This window comes from Artemia sp. Qi Xiang Cuo, chromosome 18 (genome assembly GCF_049724085.1).
Source record: "Artemia sp. Qi Xiang Cuo chromosome 18, ASM4972408v1, whole genome shotgun sequence".
NCBI lineage: Eukaryota > Metazoa > Arthropoda > Branchiopoda > Anostraca > Artemiidae > Artemia > Artemia sp. Qi Xiang Cuo.
The window spans coordinates 28,646,015-28,667,779 of NC_142811.1; the positions used below are offsets into that span (position 1 = coordinate 28,646,015).

Consider the following 21,765-nt stretch of genomic DNA (forward strand, 5'->3'; position numbering starts at 1 on the left):
TCTGCACTTCCTGGCGACCACCTTTTGTTTGCCCCCTTCCAAAAGAAAACTTGTGCTCTTGCCCCGTTTCAAGAAAATATATTTCTACGGGTACCTATATAGCGAATAGTATCTTGTTTGTTTCGATACAGTAGCGGAATGTAAAGTCTTTCGAGTCTCCGTTCCGTTGCTCATGGTCGAAATAAGAAACCCTTTTTTTATTTATAGCACTTGCAATGGAAGATAATGAGGAACATATTCTATGGTTAAAAAATGTTTCAAATTATTAACTTTTTTTCGAAGAGATAAAAAAATGAACATTGTTTTAATTATAGAACTCTTGTTTAGAAAACATTAAAACATGAAAGTGGTGAGGAGGGCTACACACACTCGCTCTAAAATTTTCACTTGATGCAATCTTACGAGACAAAGATACTAAAGTGCATTACAAAGTTGTTGTTTTTTATTAGATTAAACAACTGATGTATTGTCCTCGGTTGTCAAGAAATTGGATTAAAAACCTTTTATAAAAAATAAAATTCATGTATATCGCTATTAACTGAAATTACTATAATAAATCCTCCAAATTGTTACAGAGGTAATAAAAAAGTAACTAAGGATAATAAGTACCCTAAGGTGCAGTCTACACTGTCAAGTAAGAAAAGGTGAACGATCATATAGTTGACACGTAAGTTGTGTGCAAAGGTTAACGAGATCAACTAGTTTATTCTCAGATATATTGAAATGTTCTATCATATAAATAAACTTCATTATAAGTTCGTTATTATTAGCCTACTTTATCTTTAAATCTTTATTGCAGAGGGAAACGGACGATAACGTTGTAAAACTTTACTTCCCAAAAAGTAACGTTATAAATAGTAACGTTGCCAAATTCACACCTCAAAGGAGTATAATATATAAGTCTCTCCTGCCAAACAAAAGACGAATTATTAACTTCATGGATGTCTTTCGGGAGAGGGGGTTTTGAATTAATTCAAAATTTGATAAAATATATACTAATGGCGGGAAAATTTTCCATCTCGGACTAATTCACTAAGACCGTGAAATAAACTGTCTATTTTGGTTTAGCTTCGTGTATCTTTAGATCAACTTTCCCTTTATCGAGGAACTTCGAATGTTGGCTATATCGGCGTTTTCTCTTAAGATTTCTATTCCTTTTTTCTATTTTTTTACGAAAAAACCCACTCTGAAAAGAATCCTTTCAAAGAAAAATAAAGAGCATTGCCAAAACCTAAGACGAGCGGGAATAAAGTCAAGTTATAATTTAAAGTAAAACAATCTGAATGGCTATGAAGGGATAAATGGAAACCAAATTGAACAGAAATTAAAATGAATAATCCAAAAGGAAGATAACAGATGCTGTTATGGATGAATGTTAAAACGAACAAAATTCAAATGAATAACCAAGTCAAGCTTGTAACGATCAAAAATTACCACAAACAGATGTAAGTCTCTCCCCCCTAAAGGCCAAAGCGTGTTTTTTGCGCTCTACTGAAAACGATTTGTGTTTCGAGCACTGTATTCTTGTTTTTGACAACGTCAACAACAACAATATCCCTTCACCCTGTTGGATTGCACTGGCGGATTTCCTATGCACCTTGGGACTGAGGTTCAAGTCTCGCTTGAACTCGACCACCTAGAACTCTACTACCGCCGCAGAAACTTCCAGGCTTAGCTTACCCCTTGTTGCAGTTTTTTTCTATAAGAATCCATAGCTTGGCTTGCTATTTGCATGCGGGAGAAAATTTTTCAACAGTTTTGAATCCGGACACAAATAGTATTTTCTGATTTAATTTTGTACCTCCTCAAGTTGACCTGCAAAATAAAACTTAATATCATTCCCAAATGATTCTATCTATAATCTTTGACATTTTGGATATATTTACACTCTGTAAGAGCAGAAGTAGTAATAGTAGCCCCGAGAGTTTCAACTTAATACCCCCAGTCGTTCTCGATATATTGCTGAGGGGTTTTATTGGCAACCATAAACACACTGGCTTGTGATTTAGTTTTAAAGCAAAATTTATTTTAAAGCATAATGGGCCAATTGCATAACTGAGGGCGGTTGACATGCCCAATGTCCCTAGAGACATAATTACTAGAACGTTCTACTCTACGGGACAAAATGGCCGTCTCAAAATTTTGACCTGATGCGTTTGGGAAATGAATGGGCTTGAGAGAAGGGCTGCTTGCCCTCCGATCTCTTTTTCAGAGACAACGCTATAGCGTTGTCTATAGTAAAGGCCATCCGGCTCCAATGTTTTGTTATTATTTTTTTTTTTTTCCAGAGGCACTTCATACGGAAGGGATCGTCGTAGAAACTTCTAAGTGGGCTCATTCGATTGAAAATCGAGTGTACTAGTGCCCTTTTTAATAGTCGAAAATGATCGGAGGGCAAAAAGCCCCCCCCCACGCCCATCATTCCCCCAAACACATCCAATCAAAATTTTGCGATAGCCATTTTGTTCAGCGTAGTGATTTCTAGATAAAAATATATTATTGAGGAGGACACTCCCCCACAACCCTCAGGGCGAGGGTTTTAAGCTATGCCCTGGGGGCATATAAGGTTTTTATAGAAGGCTTTGTCGAAGTAACTTCAAAAATGGCTCATTTGATTGGAAATTTCAAAGGGCTAGTGCCCTTTTTAATAGTCGAAAGTGTTTGGTGTGCAACTAGCCCCCCCCCCCCCAACGCCCATTATTCCCCTAAACACATCCAATCCAAATTTTCAGATAGCCATTTTGTTCAGCGTATTTGATTTCCAGATAGAAAATATGTTTTTGAGGAGGACACTCCCCCACAACCTTCAGGGCAAGGGTTTTAAGTTATGCCCTGGGGGCATATAAGATTTTTATAGAAGGCGTTGTCGTAGAAACTTCAAAAAAGGCTCATTTGATTGGAAATTCAAAGGGATAGTACCCTTTTTAATAGTCGAAAGTGATTGGAGGGCAACTAGCCCCCCACGCCCATCATTCCCCCCAACACATCCAATCAAAATTTTGAGATAGCCATTTTGTTCAGCGTAGTTGATTTTCTGATAGAAAATATGTTTTTGAGGAGGACAGTCCCCTACAACCCTCAGGGCAAGGGTTTTAAGTTTTGCCCTGGGGGCATATAAAGTTTTTTATAGAAGGCGTTATCGTAGAAACTTCAAAAAAAGCTCATTCGATTAGAAATTTATAGGGCTAGTGCCCTTTTTAATAGTCGAAAGTGATTGGAGGGCAACTAACCCCCCCCCCTACGCCCTTAATTCCACCAAACACATCCAATCAAAATTTTGAGATAGCCATTTTGTTCAGCGTTGTTGATTTCCAGATAGAAAATATATTTTTGAAGAGGACACTCCCCCACAACCCTCAGGGCAAGGGTTTTAAGTTATGCCCTGGGGGCATATAATGTTTTTATAGAAGGCATTGTCTTAGAAACTTCAAAAAAGGCTCATTCGATTTTAAATTCAAAGGGATAGTGCCCTTTTTAATAGTCGAAGGTTGTTGGAGGGCAACTAGTCGTCCCACCACGCCCATTATTCCCCAAAACACATCCAATCAACATTTTGAGATAGCCATTTTGTTCAGCTTAGTTGACTTTCAGATAGAAAATATGTTTTCGAGGAGACACCCCTCAAGGTAAGGGTTTTAAGTTATACCCTGGGGGCATATAAGGTTTTTATAGAAGGCGGTGTCGTAGAAACTTCAAAAAAGACTCATTCGTTTGGAAATTCAATGGGCTAGTGCCCTTTTTAATAGTCGAAAGTGATTTGAGGGCAACTAACCCACCTCTCACGCCCACCTTTTCCCAAAACACAGCCAATAAAAATTTTGAGACAGCCATTTTATTAAACGTAGTTTTAAGGTCTGAAAATTGGGTCTTTGAGGATTACAACCCCCCCCCCCCCCACAGCCCTCAGGGCAAGGGTTGTAATTTAAGGACTCTCCGAATCCTTCATATTATTTTTTTATTGAAGTGATACTCGTATAAACTTCAGAGAGGGCTCATTTGATTGGAAATTGAAAGTTCTTGTTCACTTTTTAAGTCAAAAGAGATTGGAGGGCAACTAGACCCATCCCTCCTCCACGCCCTTAATGCATCAAATAAGAATTTTGTTCAAAATAGTTGAAATGTTAAGTAAAAAAACTCTGGCGTCGATAAAACCCCCCAGGGCCCGGGGGCAGGAAGGGATTCTCGTATAAACTTCAGAAAGGGCTCATTTGATTGGAAATTGGAAGTTCTAGCCCAGCTCTTGCGAGTCAAAATCGATCGAAGGGCAAATACCCCCACGCCCTTTTTCCCCACCCCTCCCTTTGAACTAATTCTGTTTATACCTGAAGGCCCAATGAGAGTTAGAATGTTTTGGTATTAACACACACCTATTAGGCATCTGCTCTCCTCCCTAACAAGGAAAGAACCAGAGAGTGTAAGGCAGTGGCGGATCCAGGGGAGGGGCGAGTGGGGCGCCCCCCTAACATAGTCTAAAGTAATGTTATTTACTTAATTAACGCAAGATTGCCTTAATTAAACTTGCTCATAACGCAAGTTTATCGGATCAACCTATTTTGCGCCCCCCCCCTAAAACATCCTGGATCCGCCCCTGGTGCAAGGGCAATATAAATTTTAATTTGCAATTCAATGAACCCCGTTCCAAAGTTTATGCTACCACCTTTTCCATATAAAGTGTCCCTGGAAAAATAAATAAGTATTAATTCATTGACCCTTATGGCTCTTTACTTAGGTAATTGCTTCTGACTTAAAAAGTTGATTAGAAATTTCAGCTTCCGTTTTTATGAATATCCGAAATTATCTGAGGGGAATCTGTTTGGGGAGCATATTCCACGGCTGGGAAATTTCTGCTGGGGGGAATTTAACGCGGGGAAATTATCAGCAGGAAAAGAAAATGTTCTTTGAGGGGGAGGAATTTCCCAAGGGTGGGTTTTCCAAATGTGAATTATTCAGGGAGAGGACGACTAAACCCATTCGATAATATTCTAAATTTTACATCTGAAACTAACGGGAATAAAGAATCAACGGAAATGTCAGAGATAGCACTTCAGGTTCCTTTAGACGATTTTGTTCGTGTCTTTTGAAAAAAGACATTTTCAAAAGACAGATTAATTTAATTTGTTTTACTTTCTCTGTGGCTGCTCTGTGTGTGTTACTTTCTATCCAATTGTAAGGTTAAAATGCATACTTTGTGATAGATGCGAAATTGCTTTGGCACACAAAATCCTATTTAGGTCAATTCCAAACAGTCGTGATCCCTTTGTATCAGCAAGTGAAATGGTCAAAACACCCTTATTGGAGCTAATTTTCAATCCATTCATTGTTGCCAATCGCTGTCCACAAGTTATGCAAGCTGTCTATTGTTCATATATAAGGTTTTAATCAAAGAGGTAATCGTATAGACTATGAAAAAAGCCTCATTCGATTTAAATTGAAAGTTCTAGATCCGTTTTTTAAAGTCAAGAAGAATCGGACGGTAAGCAACCCCCCCCCCCATGCAATAAAAACTTGAAACTTTTTTCAATCAAAAACGAACAAAAATTAATTAAAAAAAACTTTCCGAAAAATAAATTTTTCAAAGAAAAGTAAAGGCCATTTTATACTTAAGCTCAGGAGATATGAATACATGTTAAAATTCAACCTCAAAACGACCAGAAATTACTATTAAAGAATAAATGAAACCCAAAACGAACAGAAATTAAATAAACAATCATAGCAAAAAACATACAACATGTAATAATATATATGAATAAATAAATTTTAAAGCGAGTAATGCTTAGATTGAATATGAAAATCAAGCTTAAAACGAAAAAAAATAGTTTGCTGTTAAAGTATAAATGAAACTTAAAACGAACAGAAATTAAATAAACAATCAATGCGAACAAACATACAATATATATTAATGTAAATGAATAAATAAATCTTAAAACGAGTGAAACTTAAATTGAATATGCAAATCCAGTTTGAATCAAATAAAAATAACTACAGACAAGAGTTTGGGTATCGCCTCACTGCAGAAGCTTAAAACCTACTGCGTCATTGGCGCTTTACTGAAAACGAATTAAATTACAAATGTTTTCTTTTGTACTTAATATTGAAAATAAATATTAAAATTACAGTAAATTTTTGAACTGATGAGCTTTCAGCAATTAATATCATTATACATCAAATATTCAGTTTAATTTATTAGTTCTTTCCAAGATTGGTCAAGAAAAATATAGTTTCACTACAAACAAAATTTGGATACTGCCCCTTCTTTAACTGCAAAAACTTAAAGCCTTCTGCGTCATTGGCGCTTCACTGAAAACGAATTACTCTTATATTACAAATTTATTCTTTTCCAGTTCTTACAGCATTGAAAATGAAAATAAAAATTATATTTTGTAAAATTAGAAAATTATATAAAAATTAAAAATTATATTCATAGTTTGTTTTGATATGGTTCAACACCCGCCTAAATATTCTTCAAAAGCTTCATCTTAATATCCTTAGCTTGCCTTACGGGGGAGTTTATATTGAAGTGTATTTTGTTGAGTTTATTGATTGAATAAAATGAATTGATTGATTGATTGCGTAGTAGCAATATTTTTAGTAGTATTAGTAGCAGTATACGCATAGCATCTTTGGTTTCTTCAACACGCGCTAGAAGTTTCAACTTCTACCATCAACCGTTCCTGAAGCATTTCTGATATTTCTTCTTCACAACCTGTGTGGGGATAGTGTGTTTCAATTTAATTCCATACAGTTTCAATTATATCCCAAATTTTTCGTCTTAAACTCTTAGCTTTTATAGCAGTAGTAGTAGTAGTAATAGTAATAGTAATAGTAGCAGCAGCAGAATTAATAGTAGAAGCCTTAGATTTAGTGGCAATAGTAGTATTAGAAGTAGTGATAATAGTAGAAGTAGTAGTAGCATGAGTAGAAGCAGCAGCATTAGAATGCAAATATTTTCTTTTGGTTAGTCCAACATCCCCCACAACAAGCCCTGTTAGTTCCAAATCACACACAAAACTGTTCCTAATATATTGTTGTTACGCCCTTCCGACAACCTGCATACAGAAGGTGTGCTTTGATTCAGTTCACCCTCCCCCTTAAAATTCCTTGAAAATTTTACCTTCATAACCTTAGGGATAGTAGAATAGTAGTCACAGTAGTAATATTGATATTACTAGTAATAGTATTAATAATAATAGTGGTAGTACTAGTAGCAGCAGTAGTATTAACTTATTGCATTTTGGTCAGTAGAACGTCTCATTCATTAAGTCCTTGGAAGTTTCATTTTAATACAATTAGCCATTGCTATGACATTACTGATATGTCATTTTTATAACCTGTACTGTATATTCATGTACTTCATGAAGTTTTCATCTCAATGCTCTTAGCCTTACAAATTTTTGCAGTATAACTAGTAATTGAAGTAGTAGACGTAGCAGTAGTAATAGTAAATGTGACAGTTATAGTAGTATTAGCAGTAGTGTGCACATATTGCCTTTTGGTCAGATGATCTTCACATCTAAGCATTCCCTGAAATTTCCAACTTAATACCCAAATCCATTCTTGAGATGACAATGTACATGCACATAGCGTCTTTTGATTGTGTCTTTAGTTCAAATTTTCCCTCAATATTGTAAATAGAGTAGTGTGGCAGTAGTAGTGGTAATGCAAATATTGCCTTCTTGATTATCTCCCTTGTCATATTCTGAAAGTTCCAAATTAATATACCCAGTCATTCCTGAGCTACGCCCTTTTGACAATCCGTATACACATGACGTGTTTTGATTTAGTTCAACACTCCCCTCAACATTCTATGTAAGGCTCACCTGATTGCTCTTCGTCTTCTTGAAAAGTAAAACTTCAAACATGCTTACCTTTCTAAATAACATATACTATATCTAAACAATAAACGAATTGCCTAACTTACAGTCCTTGTCCTGAGGACTGTAGGGAGCTTGACATTTCGAAGACATAACTACTTGACCTTTCAACAATGCTGAACAAAGTAACTATCCTAAAATTTTGATTGGATGTGTTTTGGGGAGTGATAGGCTTGGGGGGGGAGGCTGATTACCCTCCATTCACTTTTGACTCTTAAAAAGGGCACTCAAACTTCTGACTTTCAATCAAATGAGCCCCATCCAATCCAATACATATACGACCACCCGTTCCATAAAAACCGTATATGCCCCGGGGCATAACTTACAACCTCTGCGCCCGGGCTCTGGGGGGATTGTGGGGGGGGGGGATTGTGTCCACCCTGAAGACATTGTTGTCTGATCTTTGGATTATTGGTAACAAAATGGCTATCTTACAATTTCGATCGAATGCGTTTGGGGAAAAGAGGATGTCCGGGAGGGGCGGGGCTAGTTGCCCTCCATTACGTCTGATTCTTAGAAGGGAACTAGAACAATGCATTTCCAATCAAATGAGCCTCGACTAAAATTCACCCAACCACCCCTTCCATTAACACCTTATATGCCCCCGGGGCATAACTTACAACCCTTACCCCCAGACTCTGGGGGGTTGTGTCAACTCCACATGCCTCGTAATGTGATCTTTGGACTATTTTTGAACAAATGGCTGTCTCAAAATTTTTATCGGATGTTTATTGGGAAAATACTACGTGGGGGGGGGGTAGGTGTTCTTCGATGACTATGACTCTTCAAAAGGGCATTAGAGCTTCTGATTTCCAGTCCAAAGAGCCCTGTCCGATGTTTGTACGACCGCCCTTTCCATAAGAACCTTATATGCCCTAAGGGGCATCAATTGCAACCCTTGCCTAGAGGGCTGTGGGGAGTTGTCATCCTCAAAGACATAGTTTCCCGACCTTTCAACTACGCTAAACAAAACGGCTATCGAAAAATTTTGGTTAGAAGTGTTTGGGGAAATGATGGTTGTGGAGGGGGCTGGTTGCCCTCCAATTACTTTCAACTGTTAAAAAGGGCACTAGCCCTTTCAATTTCTAATTGAATAAGCATTTTTCAAAGTTTCTACGACAACAAATGGCCATCTCAAAATTTCTATAATATGCAATTTCGGGAAAATTCGACGTGTGGGGGGAGGGTATTATCTGCCCTCCGATCACTTTGACCCTTAAAAACAGCACTAGAACTTCTGATTACCTATCCAATGAGCCCCCTCCGAAGTTTATACGACGAACCTTTCTGTAAAAACTTTATATGCCCTAAGAACATAACTTACAACCTTTGCCCTGAGGGCTGTGGGGTGGGTTGTTATCCTCAAAGACATAATTTCCAGACCTTTCAACTACGCTGAACAGAATGGTTATCTCAAAATTTTGATTGGGTGTGTTTGGTGAAACGATGGGCGTTGGAGGCTGGTTGCCCTCCAATCACTATCGACTATTAGAAAGGGTCTTTCACTAGCCCATTCAGTTTCCAATCGAATGAGCCATTTTCAAAGTTTCTTCAACAACTCCTTCTATACGAAGTGCACTGGTCTAAAAAAAAAAAAAAAAAAAAAAATATAAAGAAGTAACACATTGTGCCCATCGCTCTTAACTTAGGCACTGATATCGCGCTGCCTATGAAATCCATTTATCTATCTATCTATCTATCTATTAGCCTCATATGTGCTATCAAAAATATTATAAATCCTTAAATACTATCTTTAGTGAGAATGAAAAACTGTTTCTGAAATTTAAACTTGATGTATTTTGGTTTTTGACTTCTATGTTGCAATAGTAGTATCAAGTTTGTAGCAACAACCTCAAAGACCCTGAAATGCAAACTTTGTTTGAAATAAAACGCGTTTTGTGAAGTATTTTATTGTTGTTTTTTTGTTTAGTACAATCATATTGCAATCCCAATAATTGTTATTTATTAACACTCAATCATTTTGGACACGTAACATTTAATCATTTTCTAAATGGTCCCTGAAGTATCGTTTGAAATTGGTATATTATGCCTATATAAGTGAGGCTGTGAATGGGGAAGGGTGATCCTTTATGCGCTACGAATCTAAGGGCTTCATTTAAAGCTCCTCAATCATACCAATTGAAATTCCTTGTATATTTATGATTTCGATAAAGTGCAACATACCCGACACTTGCAAAATATGTCATTAGGTTGTTTTATGTTTGGACATCAAAATTATATAATACTAGCCTCATACTTGAAATCGGGGATCAGTAGCGTGACTCTGCAAGCTCAGCCAGAGTCGACCCAGCTCTAAATGGGTGCCTGACGAAATCTGGGGTAGGTAAATCGGAAGGGTGTCCGAAAGCACAAGACGGCTGGCCCCAGCTCCCTATTGCACTTCGTGGCTGAACGGCCATTAGACGGAGATCAGCACCGCCGGTAGGGACTTTAAAGTCCAATGCATTATTCTTAACCTTTTTTTACTTGCAATTTGAAAGCAAACGAATTTTTAGATTCCACATTTAGTGAAAATTAAACACCGTTTGTGAAGTTATTCGCTTACTATGATGGGATTTTGGACTTCTCTACCTGATTATTAAATTCAGATTCGTAATCGACCGGGTCAAAAACCATTGAATGCCAATTTTGGAGGAATTCAACCACCAATTGTGGTTCATGCATTTAAAGTATTTTTATTTAGGATATTCGTAGTGCGATCAAACTAGTTTTTATGATTCACATTTAAATATGCAGGATAAAAGTGGTTCACATGTCTATATGCGCAAAGTTGCAATGAGAGGGATGAAGATGAAGGTACGAGCCAGTGGGCCCAGCTACGGGTTGTCCAATCATGCAAATTGAAAAGTCTTGCATGACAAAGATTTCAGCAAGTGCAGGCGTTCCAACAATTTTTGAATCTAAACTATGTATGTTTTGATTTTGGACGCCTTCTTTTCAAACTTAGTCTTTGATTTGTAGTCAGTATGTTAGAAATATATATACATAATTTTTTCTAGTAATCAGACCCACATTTATGATGTATATATTCGTATTAATTATTGGTTTAGGACAGACATATTGCAACCTTGAAGGGATGATTAACGTGTTTGCTAATTTCATACAAGATATTCATTTTTGTTTGTCAATTCTGTGAATAGTTTAATGGGTAGGCTCTTTCAAGTAATCTCACATTTAATCATTTTGTTTATTTAAATTTTTGTTACTAGATTTGCTGCTATAAGTACCAATCCTTTGTAAATAGTATAGAACCATGAAAATTCGTTATTACTACTACTGTTATTATTGTTGTTTTATGCTCGAAGTGTGGATGGGGCGAAGAAGGTCTGTTCGAGAGAACATGCACCCAAGGACCCTGTAATATGCCCTCAATCATGCAATAAAGAATTCTTGGTACTCCTCTGTTAAACGGACTCTTTTAAAACCAGTCACGAAAACCCGAGGCATCCACTATAGAGTAGGCAATGATAAAACCCGTTTTTGACCTGTTAACCGCTATAGAGTAGGCAATGATAGCATGGATTTCATTGCGTATACGATATTAAACTGTGTTTTTTTGGGGATTTAGGGGGGGAGGTACCTAGGTTAGGCTACGTATTTAATATATGCTCTGCTTTATCCCCCCCCCCCACCATAATGTGCAAATATATAGCCCCAATTTGTTTCTAAACTATTATATATTCATCCTATTTTATTTCATTAGCATTAAGCAAACTAGCAGTATATAAAAGAGTCCGTTTAACATAGGAGTACCAGATCCTTGCATGGCTTGGATTTCATCAAGGGGTGACATGTTCACCCTTTTGGAGATTCGATTAAAATTTTCAATATTATCCTCAGATGCGCAATTAGCAAGCTCGGATTTTTTATGGTTGACTTGACAGAGGTAAAGTATATTCATATGTTTGAATGGGATAGAGGGGCAAAGGACTGTAGGACTGTTCTCATGTTCACCAAGTCAAACAGATTAAAACTACTTGTATAGTACCATTTTCAGCACGTTAACCTTTGGCATAATACCAGCCAGGGGTGGATCCAGGATTCTTTTTAGGGGGGGGGGGTGCAAAATAGTTTGATCCGATAAACTTGCGTTAGGAGCAAGTTTAATTAACGCGTTAATTAAGTCAATTACACTACTTTAGACAACGTTAGGGGGCGCGTGCCCCCCTCGCCCCTCCCCGGGATCCGCCACTGATACCAACTTAGGGTAATTTTATTATTTAGTTGGATGGCTATGTTGCACAATTAGGTCTTTTTATTAAACGCAGTTCTCAATAAAACGTCACTAGTAGCTGAAGGCCAAACTGTTTATTGTGTTTAGGCAGTGACTCGAACATCGTTACTATTATTCATTTTGTTGAAGATCTTACAATAATTCTGCTATAAAAAAAAAACAACTCAGTCAGTAAGAATGAGCTGTGTTCTTTTTTATCTGTTTAAAAATTTGATCAGGAGAATAAGCAAAAGAAACTTCCTTGTATCATTGTGGTAAGTCTAAAACAAGACTAATTTTAATCAAGATTTTGTGTTAAAAATGGAATGTCATATCATTATTAATAGTTTTTGTCTATTTCTTTCAAAGAAATTTTCGTTACTATTTCACAATCCGTATTCCAGAAGAGACAAAAAGTTATTAGCTCAAGTAAGTTATAAAGGAAAAAAACTTTAATCAAGTTGGTTTTTGTTCTTGATTTCACCTATGTCATTTCCTGTTCTACAATTACTTGAATTCTATTCAATCAGAGGCAACGCTATAGCGTTGCCTATATCAAAGGCCATACGGTTCCAATGTTTTATTATTTATTTTTTTTCCCAGAGGCACTTCATATGGGGCTTGAAACTTCGTTGAAACTTCGAAACTTCGTTGAAACTTCAAAAGGGGCTCATTCGATTAAAAATCGAGAGTTCTAGTGCCCTTTTTAATAGTCGAAAGTGATTGGAGGGTTACTAGCCCCTCCCCACGCCCATCATTCCCCCAAACACGTCCAATCAAAATTTTGAGATAGCCATTTCATTCAGCGTAGTCGATTTCCAGATAGAAATTATGTTTTTGAGGAGGACACTTTCCCACAACCCTCAGGGCAAGGGTTTTAAGTTATGCCCTGAGGGCATATAAGGTTTTCATAGAAGGCTCTATCGTAGAAACTTCAAAACAGGCTCATTCGATTGTAAATTCAAAGGGCTAGTGCCCTTTTTAATAGTCGAAAGTGATTGGAGGGCAACTAGCCCCCCCCCATGCCCATCATTTCCCCAAACACATCCAATTAAAATTTAGAGATAGCAATTTTGTTGAGAGTAGTTGATTTCCAGATAGAAAATTTTTTTTTGAGTTGGACACTCCCCCACAATCCTCAGGGCCAGGGTTTTAAGTTATGCCCTGGGGGCCTATAAGGTTTTTATAGAAGGTGTTGTCGTAAAAACTTCAAAAAAGACTCATTTGATTGGAAATTCAATGGGCTAGTGCCCTTTTTAATAGTCGAAAGTGATTTGAGGGCAACTAACCCCCCTCTTACGCCCACCTTTTCCTCAAACACATCCAATCAAAATTTTTAGACAGCCATTTTATTAAACGTATTTTTAAGTTCTGGAAATTAGGTCCCTGAGGATCACAACTCCCCCACAGCCCTCAGGGCAAGGGTTGTAAGTTATGCCCTGGGGGCATATAAGGTTTTGTCTAGACAACGTCGTCGTAGAAACTTCAAAAAGGGCTCATTCGATTGGGAATTTAAATGGCTAGTTCCCTGTTTAAGAGTCGAAAGTGATTCTAAGGAAACTTACACCCCTTCCATGCCCACCCTTTTCCCGAACAAATTCAATCAAAATTTTGATATAGGCTAGCCATTTTGTTCAACATAGTTGAAATTTCTGGAAATTATATGTTTGAGTAGAACATTCCCCCCATAGTCTTTAGGGGCAAGGTTTATAAGTTTTGTCCTGGGGGTATATATGGTTCTTATGGAAGGAATGCTCGTATAAACTTCAGAGAGGGCTCATTTGGTTGGAGATTGAAAGTTCTAGTTCCCTTTATAAGCGTTCAAAGATAATGGAGAGTAACCAGCTTTCCCCCCACCCCCAAATGCATACAATAAAAATTTAAGATAACTATTTTGTAAGGAATGCTCGTATATACGTCAGAGAGGGCTCATTTGATTGGAAATTGAAAGTTCTAGTTCACTTTATAAACGTTCAAAGATAATGGAGTATAACCAGCTTTTTACGAGCATCCCTAACCAGCCAGGGATGCTCGTAAAAAATTCAGAGATGGGTCATTTGATTGGAAATTAAAGGTTCTAGTTATGTTTTTTAGAGTCAAAAGGGATTGGATGGCAACTAGCCACCCCCACGCCCCTTTTTCCCCAAACGTATCCAATAAAAATTTTGAGATAGCCATTAAGTTAAAAATTTCTCAAAAGTCAGATAACAAAAACTCAGGTTTCGTCTCAACCCCCCAGGGGCTGGGGGCAGGCATTGTAAGCTATGCCCTGGGGCATATATTGTTCGTATGAAAGGGATTTTCATAGAAACTTCGGAGAGGGCTCATTTGATTGGAAATTGATAATTCTAGCTCACTTTTTAATAGTCAAAAGAGATCCGAGGGAAGCTAGCCCTCCCCCGCCTTCTTTTTCAAAACCCATCTGAGGAAAATTTTGAGATAGAAATCTTGTTAAAAAAAATTGTTCAAAGGTCGGATAAGAAAAACTCCGGTGTCAATACAACCCCCCAGTGCACAGGAGAAAGCGTTCTAAGTTATACCCTAAGGGCATGTATGGTTCTTATGAAAAGGATGCTTTTATAAACTTCATAGAGGGCTCATTTGATTGGAAATTGAAAGTTCTAGTTCAATTTTTAAGATTCAAGAAAGTTAAAACTAGCCCCCCCCCGCGCTCTTTTTTTCCCAAATACGTCCGCAACAAATTTTGAGATAGCCAGTGTTTTGGAAATTGTTCAAAGATTAGATGACAAAAACGCCCCCTAGAGCCCGGGGGATAGGCGTTGTAAGTGTTGTCCTGGGGGCGTATATGGTTCTTATGAAAGGGGACGCCCGGATAAACTTCAGAGGGGGCTCATTTGATTGGAAATTGAAAGTTTTTGTTCAATTTTTAAGAGTCAAAAAATATCCGAGGACAACAAGCCCCCCCCCCCACACACCCTTTTTTCCCCAAGCCCATCCGATAAAATTTTTATAATAGTCATTTCATTAAAAATAGTTCAAAGGTCAGATAAGAAAAATTCCTGTGTCGAGGGAACCCTCCAGGGCCCGGAGGCAAGCGTTATAAGTAATGCTCTAGGGGCATGTAAAGTTCTTATGGAAGGGAGGCTCATATAAACTTCAGAGAGGGCTAATTTGATTGGGAATTGAAAGTTGTTATTCACTTTTTAAGAGTCAAAAGATATCCGAGGACAACAACCCCCCCCCGTCACACACCCTTTTTTCCCCAAGCCCATCCGATAAAAATTTTATAATAGCCATTTCATTAAAAATAGTCCAAAGGACAGATAAGAAAAATTCCTGTGTCGATGAAACCCGCCAGGGCCCGGATGCAGGCGTTATGCGTAATGCTCTAGGGGCATATATAGTTCTTATGGAAGGGATGCTCGTATAAACTTTGTAGAGGGCTCATATGATTGGAAATTGAAAGTTCTTGTTCACTTTTTAAGAGTCAAAAGAGATCGGAGGGCAACTAGCCCCCCTACTCCACGCCCTAAATGCACCAGATAAAAATTTTGAGATAAATATTTCGTTAAAAATAGTTCAAAGATCAGATAACAAAAAACTCCGGTATCGACACAGCCCCCCAGGGCCCAGGGGTAGGCTTTGTAAGTTATGCCCTGGGGATATATATGGTTGTTATGGAAGGAATACTCGTATAAAATTCCCAGAGGGCTCATTTGATTGGAAATTGATAGTTGTAATTCACGTTTTAAGAGTAAAAAATATTGAGGGGCAGCTAGCCTCCCCCCACACTCCATTTATTTTTTTTCCTAGTTGCACTTCAGGCAGTGGATATTGTGACTAAAACGTAAAGAGGTAATTGTTTCATTGGCAATCAGGAGCACTAGTTCCGTGTTCAGGAGCAGGAAGGACACGAAGGGCAACTAGCCATCCCCTAAGCCCTTTTCCCCCAAATACATCTGATAAAAAAAAAATCAAGTAGCCATTTTGTTAAAAATAGTTCGAAGATCATAAAACAAAAACTATTTTATGTATGGTCATTTCGTTAAAAATAGTTCAAAGATCAGATAAGAAAAAACTCCTCTGTCGACACCCCCCCCCCCCCGCCCCCCCCCCCAGGGCCGGGGCAGGCGTTGTAAGTATTGCTCTGGGGGCATATATGGTTTTTATGGAAGGTATGCTCGTATAAACTTCAGAGAGGGTTCATTTGAATGGAAATTAAAAGTTGTAGTTCATTTTCTCAGAGTGAAAAAAGATCAGAGGGCAACTAGCCCCTCCCGCCCTCCACGCCTTTGGGTGTACCGAAAAGATAAACCCATCCGATAAAAATTTCAGGTGACCATTTTGTTACAAATAGTTCAGCCGTCAGATATTAAAACTCCAGGGTCGACACAACCAACCAGGGCCCAGGGATAGGCGTTGTAAGTTATACTTTGGGGGATATGTATGGTTCTTATAGAAGTGATACTCGTATAAACTTCAGAGAGGGCTCATTTGATTGAAAATAGAAAGTTCTAGTTCACTTTTAAAGATTCAAAAGAGACCGAAGCTTAATCTAGTCCCCCCACGCCCCTTTTCTCCAAACCCATCCGATAAAAATTTTTAGATAGCAATTTTGTTAAAAATATTTCAAACATCAGATAATAAAAACTCCAAGGTTGACACAAACCCATTTTTTCACTTTGACATTGTTACTTTGATATCAGTTTTGATACTTTGATGAATATTTGATGATTTTTTTTTAAAGTTTGATTTTGAAATAAGGAATTTTTAAAAACTTGAAATTTTTCGCAATCAAAAACGAACAAAAATGAGTTGAAAAAATTTCCGAAAAATAAGTTCTTCAAAGAAAAGTAAAGGCCATTTTAAACTTAAGCTCAGCAGATACAAATACCTTTTAAAATTCAAACTCAAAACGATCAGAAATTACTATTAAAGAATAAATGAAACCCAAAACGAACAGAAATTAAATAAACAATCATAGCAAAAACATACAACAAGTAATAAATTACTGAAAACCAATTTTAAGACAAATATTTTCCTTTGTGCTTAATATTGAAAATAAACTTTAAAATTATAGTAACATTATGAACTGATGAGCTTTCAGCAATTAATATCATTATACATCAAATATTCATTTTAATTTATTAGTTCTTTTTAAAATTGTTAATGACGAATATAGTTTCCCTACAGACAAGTCTTTTGATATTGCCTCCTTTCCTAACTGTAAATAAAAACCAAAAGCCTACTGCGTCATTGGCGCTTAACTGAAAACGGATTTTATTACAAATATTTTATTTTTCAGTTCTTACAGTATTGAAAATAAAAATACAATTACAGTGAAATAAATTCTTGAACTGATGAATATTTCAACAATTAATATCATTATACATCAAATATTCAACTTGATGTTGTTATACTTTCCAAGACTATTCAAGACGTATATACTTTTCACTAAAGCGCGAATGACGCAGTAGGTTTTAGACTTTTACAGTGAGAGAAAGAGGTCATACCCGAACTCTTGTTTGTGGTGGTTTTTGTTCGTTTCAAGCTTCATTTGCATATTCAATTTAAGTTTCACTCGTTTTAAGATTTATTTACTAATTTACATTAATATTTATTTTGTGTTTGTTTGCATTGATTGTTTATTTAATTTCTGTTCGTTTTAAGTTTCATTTATGCTTCAACAGGAAATTTTTTTTCGTTTTAAGCTTGATATTCATATTCAATCTAAGCATTACTCGCTTTAAGATCTATTTATTCGTTTATATTAGTACTTTTTGTATGATTTTTTTATGCTACGATGGTTTGTTTAATTTATGTTCGTTTTGGGTTTCATTTATTCTTTGATAGCACTTTCTGGTCGTTTTGAGTTTGAATTTTAAAAGGTATTTGTATCTGCTGAGCTTTTAAGTTTAAAATGGCCTTTACTTTTCTTTGAAAAACTTAATTGTAGGAAAGTTTTTTTTTTTTAATTAATTTTATGAAAACGGTGAGTTCAAGTTCAATTTTTTATTTTTAGCATTGACAAATAAATAAAGAAAAAAAATTTCGTGCTGGAGAAAAACGTGCTGGAGAAAGTTTAAAATGGCCTTTACTTTTCTTTGAAAAACTTATTTTTTGGAAAGTTTGTTTTTAATTAATTAGAAACAAAACTGATCCATCCGAATTTGGACACAACAAATCTAACTGTCGAAGATGCTAAATAATACCCTTATTACTTCCTGCATACTGATGACTCAGCCAATCCTTGATGCATAGCTGGCAAACAAGCATGCTGATTATTCCTGACGGCTGGGGGAGGCTAAAAAACAAGAAAAGAGGCGAATTATTTGAAAACTTAATAATTTACGGTAAACATTATAATTAAAATATTATATTTTAAGTATAATTTAATATTATAATTAAAATATAATATTAATATAATATAATAAAATATAACCTAATATTTTTAGAATATAATCAAAAAGTATATTATAATATAAAATATCATATATATAATTAAAATATTACATTAAAATTGCTCTGCTGGTTACCTTTTACTACTTCAACTATAAGTTTGGTTATTTGTGAAAAATCATCTTTAATTTCAGACAAAGAAAACAATAATCAAGATTTTTCTAAGAGGAAAATTTTCACCTAATCTGTGGCTAAACAGCTGCTGAAAAGATTGCTAATTTGCCCCCCCCCCTTACCCTCCTTGCAGACCTTGCCTTTCATTCGCGCATGTTCATACTCCATGATCTTGCGTTTTTATAAACGAATAGTACAATATAGTCTATTAGAACCACAATATATAAATAATAGACAGTATGATCGTTCCCTATCTCACCCATTATAAAAACCCGGACCGAGTTGCGAGTGCTCCGGAGAACGTAAAAACATAAGGGTCATTAGATCTTTTCACGGGTAGACAAGTCAGATTTCTCTTGAACTGGAAACTTGGCTTCAACGTTGGAACACTAATTTTAAAGAAACTGATTTTGAAATTAATAAATTTCAATACATATATGAAAATCGGTAATTAGAAGTGTAATATTATTGTTTGATGTTTTTAGGAATTACAGGTAGATTTCGAAGTCTCAAATTGGTTTCAATGGCATTTTGAGAAAGTTTCAGCCAAAATACGTGTTCCTGGGTAATTGGACCGCTGACATATACTAACATTAGTAACCCGCTAATGAAAGAATATGTGGGAGGAGCTGTTTGTACGCACCGAGAATGAAGAGCCGGAAATCGTCTGCGGTGAACTTATTGTTAATTATCTTTATACAGTAATTAAAACCAAATAGACATATCTCGCAAGAGCACTAAATCAGTGAATTCTTTATTATTCATGTTTCTTTTACTCCTGAATTTTACTGGGTATTTTCGCGTGGAAGCAAAATTTTTCTGTTAATTTTTAACCCTTTGTGGAGTAGTCTTCTCTACCCTTTGGTTCAAATGACTAGTCACCCACTTTGTTGGTTGGATGTTTCTCAGAGATCAAGTACCATCTCTTGGTCTTCACCGTTCACACTCCTCGAATGTTGAGAGTCTAGATTATAACCTGGTCCATCCAATGTCCTCAGTCTTCCAAGACTGAGCATTTAATATTGCATGAAAAATACACATGTCTTCACGGACTGTAGGACACCTGCAAATTAGAATTATGATTCGCAACAAAAGGAACACATATCGGAGGCAACAGTTTAGCGTTGGCTTATCAAAGAGCCATAAGCTGTCAATAAATTATTGTTTCCTTCCCCCTCCTCACTTCTTCGCTTGGAAGGGGTGGTCGTAGAGACTTGGCAGGGGGCTTATTTGATTGGAAATTGAAAGTTATAGCGTCTTTAGTAAAGAATAAAAGTGATCAGAGGGTAATCAAGCACCCTCCCATGCCTCAATTGCTATCTGGTCCCTGTAGCCCCTCGAGACATTCAATAAAAATTTTGGGATAACCATTTTGTGAAAAATAGTCGAAAAGCTCAATTTGAAAGGTCCTTTCTATGCATCCATTTTTTACTCCATAAAGTATATCCTGTGTTTAATTATTATTCCAGGTTGTTTAAAAAATATGCCTCCATAGTTAACATGCTCCCAAAAGGTTCTGGGGAATTTCCGTAAATAATGAAAATTGCTAATTGTTCACAAATAGCTTTTTTTACGTGTTTTGTTTTCACAGGTTTCCCGAATATGGGGGCCGAAATCGGCCCAAAAACATTTTTCCGATTGGTTCGTGGGGACCAAACAGTTTTTTTTAAGGGAGAAGGGTGTTAGGGGACCTTGAAATGGGCCAAAAAACTTTTTGTCCCTGATTAGTTTGAAATTTACAACCGTGAGTTCTTGGGCTAAGGAAACCCTCACACATAGAAAGAATTTAGGTGGGGTTACGGGCTTTCGAAACTGGGGGTCAGAAAACGTTCTCTTTGGCTGGATCATCACTTATATCCGAAAGACCTTGGATGAAGGGATCCACAATCTATAAAAGGCTAACTATCTCTTTTTCTGAACAGACTAAAATTTAAACTTGTGAGTGCATGGGCCAATTTAACCATAACATACAAGAAAACTGCTTTCTGGGAAGACAACATCCCTCTTAAGCAGGGCCTCTAAAAGAGCCAAAAACTTTTAAGGATCGTTGCTTGTCTAAGGAGACCGTATATTTTTTTGGGAAGGGGGAAGGGTGTTAGGGTGCTCATAAATTGGCTGAAATATTTGTTTTCCGAAATATTTGTTTTCTTGTTGAAAATTAGAATCGTAAGTCCCTGGACCAATGGGAACCTGATGAAAAGAAAACCTGGGTGGGCCAATTAGGTCCCAAAACGGTCAAAAATCTCATTTTCTGAATGCAAGTTTGGAAAACTTCAGAATTGGCTTTGAAGTTACATGTAGACAAAGACAAGAAAACAATAAAGAAGACATACATATAAGAAAAATCAGGTTGTATCAATTTGTGTCGTCAGAAAATAGGCACAGTGTTTTGCTTTGTCTTTCCTATAGTATTTCTCTCGAATTAGCATATCGTATATATGGTCAAAAGGGATTTGTTCTCTAAATATGCACTAAATTTGCTTAGTTGAAATGACATCTAGAAAATTCTCCGTAATTTCAAAACTAAACATAAGTTAAAGCAGGGGATTCGTAACTTGGTTTCATTAACGTTGCCAATTTCAACTTAATCCTATCTCACAGTCCAAAACCTTAAGTGATAAAAAAAAAACGACAAAGTGAGTGGGCTACTTGAGGAAGAATTTTATTCAAAAAACAAAAGAAATTCACGAGGAAAAAAAATTGAAAATAATTTTGGAGCTATCGATTTGTGACAATAAAAATGTTCCTTACATTTGCTGGTTCTCTGTTAGGCTTGAAACCTATAGGTAGGGTAGACAGGACTGGGTAACACCTCAATGAAGATAAAGGATTTTGAAGTTGGCTTTGATATGGTATTAAGACAGGGAAAATGGGGCCTCAAGAAAGACAGAGATTATTGAAAACGCTTTGTCGTATTGAATTGTGACATCTGAAATCGGTCAAATTTCGCCTTGTCTCCGATCAACTTACAACTTCTTGGGCAGACACACTAGACAAAACGATTATAAGATGATTTAAATAAAAAAAAAAGTGTTGGGTTGTATCATCTTTGACACCCCAAAATGGGCTAAAGGTTCTTTTCCGAAGGATATGAAACTTTCAGGGTAAGAAGACTGAACCAAAGGA

At 36.6% G+C, this 21,765-nt stretch overlaps 1 protein-coding gene across 1 annotated transcript in view; it reads left to right on the forward strand.

Moving 5' to 3' along the window:
• Positions 1–12,321: 12,321 nt before the first annotated feature.
• The window catches only part of LOC148941394 (heparan sulfate 2-O-sulfotransferase 1-like), a 162,690-nt gene continuing 153,246 nt past the window's right edge, over positions 12,322–21,765 (forward strand). Inside the window, exon 1 of the mRNA XM_089104349.1 lies at positions 12,322–12,380. The gene's annotated coding sequence lies outside the window, so the exon portion shown is untranslated. The remainder of the gene's footprint in view (positions 12,381–21,765) is intronic.